The 13,437-nt window shown below is 48.3% G+C and overlaps 1 protein-coding gene across 1 annotated transcript in view; it reads left to right on the plus strand.

Annotated features, from left to right (window-relative positions):
- LOC144470276 (uncharacterized) overlaps nucleotides 1–13,437 on the plus strand; it is a 297,327-nt gene that overhangs the window by 67,933 nt on the left and 215,957 nt on the right. The window lies entirely within an intron of this gene.

Below are 13,437 nucleotides of genomic sequence, written 5' to 3' on the forward strand. Positions count from 1 at the left end.
TATCATCGAAATTCTCTGCGGCCGACGCCCGTGCCGCCGTTGCCTTTTCGTTCTGATCAACAAACAAATGTTTCGGTTATTGCAGGGAAACGTCGACGGTGCCGTTTGACGGGGGGGACGATTCGATCGACTCGCGATCGGATGACGCGCGCATCTGCAAAAGTTGGTTCTTTCGAGGGAAGGTCGCGCGGAGTCCGGCGTTCACCGGTCGTCGCAATCCCATCCGGCGAAGCTGTTGTATCTGGTAAAAATGGAAGCGAGAGAACGAGAAACGTTAGTGGCAGAAAGATCGAAGATTATTGCGTGGCCTCGCTCCGACGTCTACGGTCAAAAACACTTTCACCGTCCTGAAAAGCACAATTAGATCGACCAAGTGATTTTTCCGCTCCTCGTTCGCCGGCCAAACCGTCGAGAGCCTCGCGTAACCGAGTAGCCGACGCCGCGAGTAGCACGATTTCGGAGGATTTCCATGCCGCGAGTGCTGCGAGTCTTGCCATCGCGTCGCGACTTGGCCGTTCTCTCGAATAACCGTACCTCTAAAAGAAAAGTTACGCATAGTTCAGGATCGGCGCGCAATAACTTGCCAAAGAGTTCGACGCGTTATCGCACCGCGAAGGGGTTAAGAAAATCATGAAAGGTTCCTGCAAGTTGGCAATGAAAGGCCAGTTCGAAGATGAGGATAGCCTAGAGACGGTAGCCTGAAGTTGCGTTCAACGGATAAACTGGTGTAAGCTCGGCTTAAAAATCGAAAGAAGAAAGAGATTTCATCGTAACAAACTCGTACAGTGGATCTCCACCGGTGGAAGTAAAACGCGAGAGGAGTCGAATCGGTGAGACTATTCTTCGGTAGAGCCAACTAATCTCCGTTTAAAACGCGATCGCGGAGTGGTTATTTTCTTTGTTCCATTTAACGGTCCCCTTTACGTTTCTCAAGTAGTCCATATTGTCTCGGCAACGTCCATGTTCGACTTTGCGAGAGTCGATTAGCAATCCCAGATGGGAGCCGAAGATTCTCCCTTTCACTGGGGAGAAGAGAAGAGACGAGAAGAGAAGAGGACGCGGAACACTGCGGATAAAGTTGGCCGCGACCGAGAGCTGGATGTCACCAACATCTATTCGGCGGTCGGCGATAAGGGTTACCGTCCCGATGAAATCCAAGCACGCCGGGAACAATAGCGAAGCTGTACAAGAGATAATCAACGTCACCGCGCGATATAGCCGTGAACGCAACGACCGTTCGCAGAACACGGTCGCTCGCGTCCAGAACCAGGGGTGGATCGAGTGAAAGCGTTCGCTGTCGGGGAACAACCGCGACGTCCTCGGTCTCGCGTTATTTCTTCCGCGATATCATTCTCGAAAAACTAATCTTCGAAAACGCGACCATCGACGCGGTACGATATCGAAACGATGCTTCCCGACAGGGGATGGAGAGGAAGGGGACGATTACGGCAGGTTGCAACATCGCAGCGGTGGAAGCGACTCGAGGGTATCGTTACCAAGTGCACATGGACTGCGCGCCGAAACCGATCCGACGACTGCTGTTGTTGCGGCGCCGAGGGAACAGAGGCCGAGGGAGGAACGAGAGGACGATCGAGAAATCGGAGGCGGCCTGGAAACAGGGTACACTCGAGATGCGCGCGGCAAAGTTTCGATTGGTCCGTGTTTGATTCGCGCGCTGTGCTGGCCTCGCTCGGCCGGCAGAATAGCGGGCTGGGTGCAGCTCGACGGAATGACAGTGGCCTACTGAGGGGACGACGCGCGGAACAGGACGCGGCTCGAGTCTGGAACCCCGCGAAAATCGGATATGCGTGCGCAACGCGCGCCGGCTACCGAGCCAGCAGCCAGTCGACGATAAAGTCGCGTTCACACCTAGCCTCCGTAGGATTACGGTGATTTATTGTTTCGGAACTCGGCGAACGTCCATTGCCAATATGCTGTAATAAACGATAAAAGCGAAGGATCTCCGCTGTCCGGCAAGCCACCTACCCTGCAGACCCTCTTCTCCTCGAGAGACCATTCGCGTCCTTCGACGCGGACGATAGTCGCTTTTATATTTCCGCGAAAACGGAACGGTTGGAACAACGAGGAGATGCCACCACCACCACCACCACCTTGTACGCGCTGTCCATTACGCAACCTTAAGAACAAATAGAGGCAGAGGGAGAGAGAGAGAGAGAGAGAGACTGTCGCGCGGTGTGTCGCGTATCTGACCCTCTTACTGGTGGAGTACCACTTTACTCTTACTGGCAAAGAGGGGAAAAGCGTCGACCTTGCAAGCGCCACCGACATTCTCTTGTTCTCCAATTCAACAGCCATCTCAGACAACGCGGTAAGATGCTGACTGTGGAAGAATCAACTTGGATCATCGGAGAAGCAACAAGAAGGTACGTTTTCTGTTGAACGGTCGGACAGACGCTAATAACCCGATCTCAATTGTCAACGACTCCACTGTGTGTTTCCAATCACTTTTCGAGACCGCACAAAAATCTCCTATAATGGAACGCGGAAGCAAAGTCGCAAAAATGTCAACGAACGAGTTCGAAAAGTTGCTAAACGTCTCCGTAAACGATTCGTTCGAGCCAACATCTCCGTTGACTCGAAACATTCCCGACCATTTAAATCATTCGCGCGATGAATTTAACGAGGAGAGCGTCGTTCGCGTAGATTCGTCGCACTTGCGAACTTTGCGCAATGAACGATACTTTTTCTAATCGATATCGTTCGGTGAAAGGGGCTTCGTAATTTTACAGGCCACCGACGTTCCAAGGACGAACGCTTCTACCGCGCGTCACCTGTAATAAGAAAGCGATTAACTTTACGATGGAAAAAGATACGACGACACAATTTTTATAGTTGCCGCGATTCGTTACCCTACGCATAGAAAACAACAACAAAGGTGTTGCACGATCGATAATTGTGTCAAGTGTATTAAGTTTTTAGGTGCGTTCGTTCGAAAGTAACATTTCGAGAGATGTTTATGTTGCGGACGGGAATGGTATTGGATTGCTTTGCTCTTGAACCCAAACGTTCGCTGTATTCTTCGGCTTTCGACGAAACGGTTGCATCGAATTACCGGTGAAGAAACATGGAAGACACATGGAATTATGTATTTCCCTGGTACAAAGCACGCTCGACAAATAATTGAACGCGACGATCTAGGCTCGACTCAACTGCGTCGAGTTTGCGCCTGTCTCCTCGACGGCATAAGGGTTTGCGACCGTATTGTTCAGCAAATCGGAGGAGGAACAACAACCGGCGCTGCACCGCGCGCCGCGCGTAGATTTCGGATCGATAGCCCCGAATGCCAGATTGCTCATCGTCGACAGGCTCCTACGCCCGCGAGTCGCCTAATCTTCGGATTCCAAAGGATGCGATGTTATATCGAGCGTTGCGTCCGTTGTCGCTTTAACGAAAATGATCGCGAAAATGTATTCTCTCGCGGAAGTCTAGCCTAAGGAGGAAACGCGGCTGGTGCGCTCTCGATGTCAGATCGATTCTCTTGATTCGGACAAGGCCTGAATTTGGCAGGCAAATGGCACGGCGGGAGTTGCGAACGCCGGTCATAATGTATCAATCGTACGAACCCTAAACGAAGCGCGTTTAACCGGATACCGGGGGCCAATCGTATGCTAACGCTAATACGCATTCACCGTTGTAGCAGATGCATTCGGTGACGGTAGTTTGCTCGATCGAAACCTAAAACGAGACACGCGTTCGTCTCATCGATTCTACGATAGATGGGAGCGTAGTGATCGCAACGATCGGAACCTCGAGCGGTTTCAAAGATCCTGCCTCGACGGCAAGACAACATTCCACCGATGCAAATGAAATTTCGAGGTCACGGCCACTCGCCACCCCCGACGTATAGAAAGAAACCCCTGGAGAAACGGTGTTTCGCAACGTCGAAGATTCTTGAACGTCAGAAGCGTACCCCCGCGCCAGAAAAAAAGAACGTCGGAGGACAGAGGGGCGGCGAGGGGCTTGTGGTCGAGGGGGTGGGGAGAGGATGCCAGCCACGGGACCTAGATATTAATACGTACACGATGCCGGTTCGCTTTGTCGATCAACGGCGTGTAAGATCGGCTCTCTGCCGTGGGTACACCCTCCGACACACGCTCGCGCACACCGACGGAACTTTGTCCCTGTTGCAAGGTGAAATGCTACCTAAAGGGGATGTTTTAATGGCAAAGATAATAATATGCCGCGATGCCGATAGCTATTCCTAGCCGTTGCGTCGGTCGGTCGGCCGGTCGGCCGGTCGGCCCGTCGGCCCGTCGGCCAGCGAAATGCTGCTGGTTGGACGACGTCGGAAGACCACCCCGAAGCTTTCGGCCGTGCCCGTGCCCGTGCCCGTGCTCGAGTCGCCCGGGGAGCGATCGAAACGAAAGCGCGCGACGATCCTTCCCATCTACACTTTTCCTCCGATGTTATTTCGATCGCGATCGGCTTATTTCGCGCAGCAAACCGTGAAGCGCCCATCGGCGGCGGCCGGTTGCATAAAATCCGGCTCAATGAGTTTCCAAGAAGGGCGCCGCGATTAACCTCGCTCTCGCACCGTGCTGCCACGACGATCTATCGAAAAAACTGACGGCTAAAATGAGCCGTATCGTCCAAACTGACCAAAACAGACACTTTGCTGGCTACGATTCGACTGGCTCGGAGATCCTCCGAGACACTTGTAACGCGACGCACCGGTTGCGCTAAATTAAAGCGAAACGACTTTGTCGTCTCCATGGTGTGCTCTCTCTCTCTCCCTCTTTCTCTCTCTCTCTCTCTCTCTCTCCGGAGACGGATACCAACTTTTTCGAGGAGACACCGTTATCGTCGGCAACGTAGCAACAAACCTCCTTCTCTCTTCGTCGACGAAAATAATAGGACACGAGTCGTATAGAACGCGCAGGATGCTGCGCACAGAGTGCAAAATGCAAACTGACGTTAATATTTGCCGCGTAGCAGAGAAATCATTTGTGTTCGCTCCATCGAATCGAACGTTTTATTTCATATTCTTTGATAAACCGTACTCTATAGTTCTAGCAGAGCGGAGTACGACGCCCGGTTCTATAAATGGTTGACACGCGAAACTATTATTGACTGTTCGCCAAGATCAACAACGTTTGTCACAAGCGAATGAATATACAAACGTAAAACCCGGGTCAACCAAACAACCGAGTTTCGCGTTCGGTCGAACACACAATATCGCCTTTGAATACAAATCCAGCGTTCGTTCGCGAGGTTTGCACCGGGTCCCCGACACGAAATACTCGCGCTACAGTAATCCACGGTAACGATAGCGCGTTCGTTCGCGAGAGAAAAGTTGCGCGGAGAGGATTTTCTGCATGTGCCCGTCCGAGAAAAAGAGAGATTGGCCGCACGCAATCCCGATTTCATCGCGACAGCTCCCCACCTAAAGGGAAGCAAAAAAGGGAGGGAAAACGAAGCGCGAACTAGAAAAGAAAAGGTAGCTTACAAAACGTTCGTACTTCCATTCAAGACTGTCGTATATGTATAAAAGTGCTCTTTCATTCATGCGTTCCGACTGACCTCCGGTGGCGGTATTAACGCTAAAAATGGACGCGGCGAATACGCCGCTTTCAAAGTCATATCGCGTTCCCCTTCGTTCCACTATTCGAACGAAACCCTCGAGAAGATTCAGCGAAATCCAAAAAGCGATTTACCTTGATCCGTGAAAACCCATTTGGGAAATAGGCCTCGCGGCCATTGCAGCGGGTCGCGAAGAGAACAATTCGGACGAAATTAATCCGAGACTGCTCGGCAACGATGCCTCGTTCTTCCCAGTCTTCCCAGTCTTCCCAGTCTTCCCAATCTTCCCAATGGCGGAAAGTCGTCCGGAAACATTGTCGGCCGGAAGAATGGAACCGCGGCAACTAGACGGTAGACATTTTTCTAGCAAATAAGGCGAATGATGAAGAAAAAGACGGTATGAAAACCTGAATCGACATTACATCTCCGAGCCTAGATAGATCCGGTATTTGGAAAACTTTCTAATAATCGATAAAACTATTAACCAAGTTTCTATGCGCGCAAACGTATAAAAGATGAGCTATTTTTCCTTTATGCCGAATGATTTATGCAAAATGGGGCCATTAATTCGTGCCTCGAACGATTGGGTATATGGCACGCGCGCATACATCAGCGATGATAGTAAAAGCACCTGGAAAGGAGAAGCAAAACGCGTCGTTGAAGAATTTTAAAGCCAATGGCTCGATGCCGCGATGAATTCTCCAAACTGAGAACACTTGGAATGCGATGGTACAGCGAGCGATTGCTAAAGTTATTCCAAAACGCTGTACGACGCAGTTGCGAATCGGTTTAAAAAAGTCATTGGAGGAACGCGAACTTGAGCCCGGTTTACCCCCTGGCACGTTTTTAGGAGACGGTGCTTTTCCAGCGAGCACGGTCCTATTGAAACTTTATCCAAGTGTTCGAACGAAAGGTTCGCCGCAGCAATGGATTCTCGACTACAGGGTGTTGAGGGCAACAACAACAAGAAGAAGAAGAATCTTTGAAATTTTATCCGCTGGAGGGAACCTAGAGCGAATGTGGAAGAAACGGTAAACGAACTAGTCTGGCCGCCGACGGCCGCGGACGATAAGAAATAGCCACGAGTGAAATTCCTGGCGCGGAATGGAGTCTCGAACCTTTGATCCTTTAAACCCTGATTTTGTGGGTGCCGTTTGGATTAGTCGCGCGACAAATTGCACCCCAACATCTGGCTTCGTTTAGATAGAAGCCTCGACACGATGTCCCATCGCGCCGGTAAATGGTTAATACCGTGCGAGTGCGAGATTATTTTTATTATATTAGTTAAAGTGCCCGAGGGTGAGATTATTTTTATTGGTTAAGTTTTTCGATGGCATGCGGTTATTATAAATAAAAGTCAATAAAAACAAGGGGACGAGTGCGGGGTTATTTTTATTCAATTGATAGAATTCGATAATCGAGTGAGGTAAGGGGGAAGCGACGACGTATCCTCGAAGTAACGTACGGCCGACGATTTCTGGCAATTTTATATCTAATATCGTCGATCGATTATCATCACCTGGTAGAAACGCGGAGGAGTCGCGATCCGCGACATGAAAAAGTAAGTCGATGAATGTATTGTAAAGTTGTTTTGCTCGAGCCTTGTCGCTTTTCGAGGGAAGCGAGTTTGAAGATTCGGCGACTACGCGCGTTGTTATCGAATAGGAATCAGCTGACGCGTCTGTTAGCGATCGACCGGTTCTGCTTAGAAATACATACTGGACCCGCGTAAACCTACCGGCGCGTTCTCGGACAGATTCATCTCGATAAGAAAAATAATTTATCGCTCGAAACGCGGCCGGGTCTGTTAACGATTCGTCCAAAGGTTGCGCCAACCAATGCTCAAGAGTTTAAACGGTTAACGTAATTTGAAACGCGTAAACCGTGCAAAGTGCAGTTGAAACAAACGATGGGAGAGGTTCGTGGGAAGGGGGTCGCAAGTTGGTCGCGGAGACTGGTACGTACAAAGTGGTGGTAATTGAAGTGGTCACCCGGAGGACTTTCTAGAATAACAGATTCAATTGGTTCCCGTACTACATGCTACCTTCCGCGACACTCTCATACTCGACCATTCCACCGAGGGATTCGACCAGATGTGGAATGAAAAATTCGCTGTCGGGGCTGTGGAGACCGAACGAAACGCGGATGGGTATGCATCGCGAAACATACTAATCGTGACACGAGAGTTCACGGTTAAAGTCACTTCGGTAAAGAAAACGATATTAAAAGTGTACGTGGAATTTGATTTGAAAGACGACTGCTGGTTGATTTTTACGTTTTCCGAGTGCACTCTGGGAACAAAGAACGACGAGGAGATTCTCTCCGGTCCTCCAATGTACCACCACTGTCGGGTTACTTTCCGAACAGGTTTTGAAATGAAATCGATGGGAGAGCGAAGGTAAAATGATAACGTGGTCCTTAACTCGTAGTTCGCGGACTCATCTTTTTCTCGTGGGCCTGTCACGGGCTGATAGATGAAGCTTCTTGCGAATTGGATCGCTTCCCCGGAATCCTGTTTTCTTGGATTATTTATTGTATTATAATTAAAACATTTATTTAATATAATCCTCGAATGGATTATAAAGGCACATTGAGAATTCGAAAGTTTCAGGTTCTTCGAACCGTAGCTTGCGGCAGGGTGAATACTTGGTGATCCGTCTTGAGAATAACCCGACAATACGGTATATATCTGTGTCCAACGTTCGATAATTCAGCACCGACGACGATATATCGAGGCCATTCTTTATCCTCACAATATTATCCCTTATCTAAAATTATGAGAAAAATCGATATCGCGTGTCGCGTTACCGTTTTATTGTCTGGAAAACGATCGAAATTCGCTGGTCATACCTTTCGAAACGATATATGTACAAGGCGACCCGTTTCAATCGACCCAGTCGAATATCGTCGAAAAACTGTTTCGAACGAAATTTCAATGGTTTTAGATACCATTATCGCATGTTTGGGAAACTTTAGCGTTGCGGCAACGCAACACCGGCAATGTCTTTCGATCGAGCTTGATAACGCGTTTTACTCGAACGAAACGCCTAACCGTGTGCGTATGCGTGTTCACAAGTGGTCGAGCCGTGAACGAGCGGTGATAAATAAACGGTCGACGATCTCCGAGACGAATTGCCGTGTCATAACCCGGTCTTATATCGAAGATTCCACAAGTACGATTACCAAATGCCTTCCTTTGAAGCTCCGCGATGCTCTCTCCCTCCTTTGCCAACGTTTTCAATCCTCCCATCCTTTGCGCTATTCCAGTTCGCCCTTCCCCCCCTCTTCATCGTCCCTTCGCCCCTTCGGTGGCTGTTCCATGTCGCGATATTGGAGTTTAGCTAACCGGGGAGAGCGCCGATCGAACGGCAGGCACCGTTGGAATCCCGAAGGGTGAGGAAGGACATCGGGATAATGTCGTTTAAAGGCATAGGCTCGCTCCATTAAAATGCCAGTCGTTCTCGATAAATCTCGTCGCCTCTTCATTTTCAATCTCGCGCAAGTAAGTGTGGGCGATGCCCGCGCTTCACGGTAGCTAACCAGTCGCTTATATATCCGAAGCAGAATTCCGGGATGTTTGATCATCGTTCGAGCGGTCTTCCGATAAACAACGAACGTTTGATCCTATCCGCGCGTCGTGACCCGCGCGGAAAAGCCAGAAATCGTGAGAACCGAGTTCAACCGATTTTCCCCGGTTTAAAAGGCGAGCTTAAAAGGACACGGAAACGGACGTTGAGATTATTCTTTTCGCTTGTAGATATTGTTACCGAAAATCCAGGGTGAACGTTCGAATGTTTGGAATCGTGCCATTCCGAGAGCGAAACGTTCTACTTGGACCGATTGGATTTCGCGACGCAACCGGGACACTCGAAAGGAACATTATTTCGACCCGAGCCGACCAATTTCCTGTTCGACGAGCGTGTCAAGTCCGTCGACCGAATCGCCCCAGAAACTGGGTCTTCTTAAACAACCCTGAATCAATAATCTAGTACGAGCGTGTTGCGAAAAGGATTATATCCTATATTTTTCCGCGAAATAAAAATAATCCAAGCCGAGCCAATTGTAAAAAGCAAAATGATGAAACGAGTGAAAACGTATTTTCGCTTGCGACTGTTCGAACGAGTCGAGCGAAACGTGCAACGACGCGCTTTTCAATTCTCCCAATTTCCTTAGATTTTTGTACTCGCGCTAACGAGCTGCTCCCGATTTATTCGTGCAGCGGAGACGCTATTTCTGTTTACTGCTAAATCGAATAAAATATTAAGGACGCGAGAATGGAACAAGAGACCGGAATAGAACTGGGCTGAAAGACGGGAATGAAAACCGATGGGGACAAAGTAAGATGGATAGATGGATGGATAGAAACGGCGAGATAGAAATATAGAGATATACGTACAGAGGGGACGCGCGTACATCTCTCGAGACGTGAGAAAATTCGTGGGGCGTTTATCGCTTTCGTTCGCCGATGAACGCCCATAAATATTTCCCGATATTGCGAATAACGAAAGACCGGGGCGCGACGGCCGCGCGACCCAAATGGGTCTAATGAAAAAATTTTTTGCCAGCCGCTTCGCTGCGAGCGATGAAATAACCTCCCCCGTTTCTCATCGCGAAAGCCTATCGAGGGAAATCGAAACAACTTGGAGCGCGCTCCGTCACTCTTTAAAACGGCAGCAACGAACCGAAGCGAGATTTTTTCGAATAAGCGTAACGCGGAACGTTACGTTATTTTTCAAGGCGCGTTTCGAGTGGGCTTTCCGAATGAAACGACCGCGTTTCGAATCGCGAGCGGGGCAGGTAGGTCGGCCGGTGATATTTAAAATAGGACACAACAAAATCGAACGATTAATAAACATCAGGGCAGCCGACTATAAAACGTGAAAACTGCTATCACGCGAGCAAAAATAAATCACTTTTCCAATCTCCGGTGTAGCACGGTGGATAATTTACAAGTGAAATTCGATGGTTCGTTGCGTTGGTCGCGCGTATCGATACCGAGAGGGGTGATTCGATTCGTTTGCAGTTTACGCGACGCGTCGCAGCTTGAACGGACCGCAGGGACGCGTCGCGCGCGCTCGTTGTCGCAAAATCTTGTTTCGCGCTCAGCCATGTTCCTACGTTGATCGAATCGAATACTAATCTTGCTAAGGAGACACCAACAACTTGACGCTAATGAAGGCGATGGTAAATGGTTGCTGTAACATGGACCACACCCGGGTACCCGACCAGACGACACGAGTAGCGAGTTAATCAACGACGAAACTCGTGCTAATTTAAACTTACCGCGACGGTTAATTATTATCCCGTGTCAGAGTTGGACAAAATTTGATTCGGTCGTCAGCCATCAGAGATGGAGGTTCTATCAAATTCAACTTATACTTGCATCGATTTGTTCGGGAATTGAATTTACGGTCGTGCACGGTATAACCGATCGTTGACAATATCACGGGCCGTGCCATGTAACGTTACACCGACTCGTTGCTTGTAAAATAATGCTGCGTTTAAAAAGTGTTTTTAACAGTTGTACGCTGTTGCTCTTCTTTCGGCATGTAAAATTATTCAAATTTCATTCAACGTTTATCCCCTTTAAAGCTATGCAGATAGATTCTATGTTAGAATCGTGTTGCTCCACCGTTGTTCCATCTTCCGTCGTCGGTACAATGTATTTTTGAAGGTCTAAAACTATGTAGAGTCGATGCCTCGGAATATGTATAGACATTGTGAACAATCGACGGAAGAACAATACCCGGTTACGCTTCTTGCTCCGTCAATTTCTGTCGCATTGTTCTCGAAAAATTCAGCCGACGAATTCATTGTACCAGTTTCCTTAAGTAATGTATCGGGTAAAGAGAAATTTCATTAAACTTCACTCTATTATTCCGTAGCCTTTACGTAATCATCTAGAGTACCATTGTGCGCGGAACCACTACATACTTCGAACAATATACTGGAATCAAGCTCAACGGTTACACGTACATATTACGTCGCAGGAGATCACAGAACCGGGATGATCCCTGTGACTCGAAATCCCTGCGAACAACTTTCCTCCTATCCGTTGGTAGTATGTAGTAGCGCGAGCAACCTCGTCGTTTCAACGTTCTTTACAATGGATACTGAATATATAGTAATTAACCTAAACTGATACCGTTTCAACTCGAATCGTTCGAGTCTAATGAAACTGATCCGCTTAAATTCTGTACGTGACGTCGACGCTGTCGCTCGTTTTATTAAATCGTAAAGTTCCTATTGGTTGTCGCGCGATGATCGCGATGATGTCTACATTGAAAATAGCGAAGAAGCGGCGAAAATATTTGAAGAATTTCTCAGAAATTCCATAGGATCCTTTATCTGGGTCATGCGGGAACGCGCGCGAATGTCCTATCGACTTTAAAGTTCCTAATAAGGGAACGAGACACGGTTTTTCGCTAGGTAATAGGGCACTTTGAATACCATGCGGTAACAATGTAAGACAGCACCGAACTTGTTCCGATCCGATACGATCGCGTATCGAGAGGGCGTGCTTATCTGTCGCCGCTAGTAAGTCGCGACGCTAGTCTACCAGTTTTCGGCTGGGCGATATTGCCGGGGGAAAAAAATCGATGATCGTCGACGCCAGGGTTAGCGTCTGGATAGGAATACATACCGTACCCCCGACAGAATCTCGGGAATCGCTCGACTCGAGCATCGAACGACCAGCAATTAGACGGATATGAAATTTCGATGCCATTATTGCTACCGAATTACCGGAATTCAGTTTCGCGTCCCTATTCCGAATCCTTGATCGAATATCGTTGCTCGTCGCCTCTTTCAACGCTTCGCAATCGTTCGTTTCTCCGTGTTAAAGTCGAAACGACGCCAAAGAATTATCATTTTCATCGAATCTTGAACGAGGTTGAAACGTGTCCGAACAATTCTGCCTCTTCTACGAAGAACAATTGGTCCGATTTAAAATTATCGTCTCGCCTTTAAACGAAACGAGATAAATTCGAGCTCTCGAACACCGTGAGCGCGATTCCGGACGAGGCGTACGATGAAACAAAAGGATCTTGAACGCGTCCAAAGCCGTCGTGCCGCGCTGGATTTGAAGTTTGCCTTTAATGGATTGAATTCTTGGCTCGGTTGCGTCTAAACAATCGTGCCGTGAACAATTTTCGTGGGAATAACAGCAGTAGCCAGCCGGTACTGAAGAAGAAAAAAATACATTAAAACTGACTTTATAATCCGTTGCAATTACCGTCGGATCGCGGAGTAGAAGTGTTTTTTTTTCCGCGAAACAGAGCTCGCGAAAAGACAGAGCTCCCGCCTCCATTTAGTAAATTGCACGCCACGCCGTAGACGAAAAACACGGCGCCGCGAACGCTAACGAATAATTAAGCTTTATTCGGAACGACCGTAATAGCAACCGCGTAAAAATCTAGGCAAAAACGATCTCTTCCCATGAACGATCAAATTGTTCAAAATATCGTTACGGTGAATCGTCGTCGCCAGTTTATTTCAAAGCGAATCGTTCACTCGCGAAGAAATAATTCTCTGACAAAGTATGTAATCATGGAAATAGTTTATCGTTGTAGGTCAAAGTGTTGCAGTTTGTTTCGTTCGTCGCGTTCTTTAATAATGGCCACATGGCGAGTTCGATCGCGCACCTATTCTACTGAAATATCGTTTGTCGATAATGGTATCGGAAGACGTAATAAAAACTTGGATCGAAATATTTTCGACAAGATAAAAATATCCCATCCGTACTAAAAACTTCCGGTAAGAAACGGTATACGTTTGAAACTCGTAGCCGTAAATATTACATTGTTCTCCAAAATTGAACGCAACTTCTTTCTCTAGCATTTTCTTTCTCCCTCCCTCTTTCTCCCCCCCCCCCCCCCCTCTCTCTCTCTCTCTCGG

This window comes from Augochlora pura, chromosome 1 (assembly GCF_028453695.1).
Source record: "Augochlora pura isolate Apur16 chromosome 1, APUR_v2.2.1, whole genome shotgun sequence".
NCBI classification, from domain to species: domain Eukaryota; kingdom Metazoa; phylum Arthropoda; class Insecta; order Hymenoptera; family Halictidae; genus Augochlora; species Augochlora pura.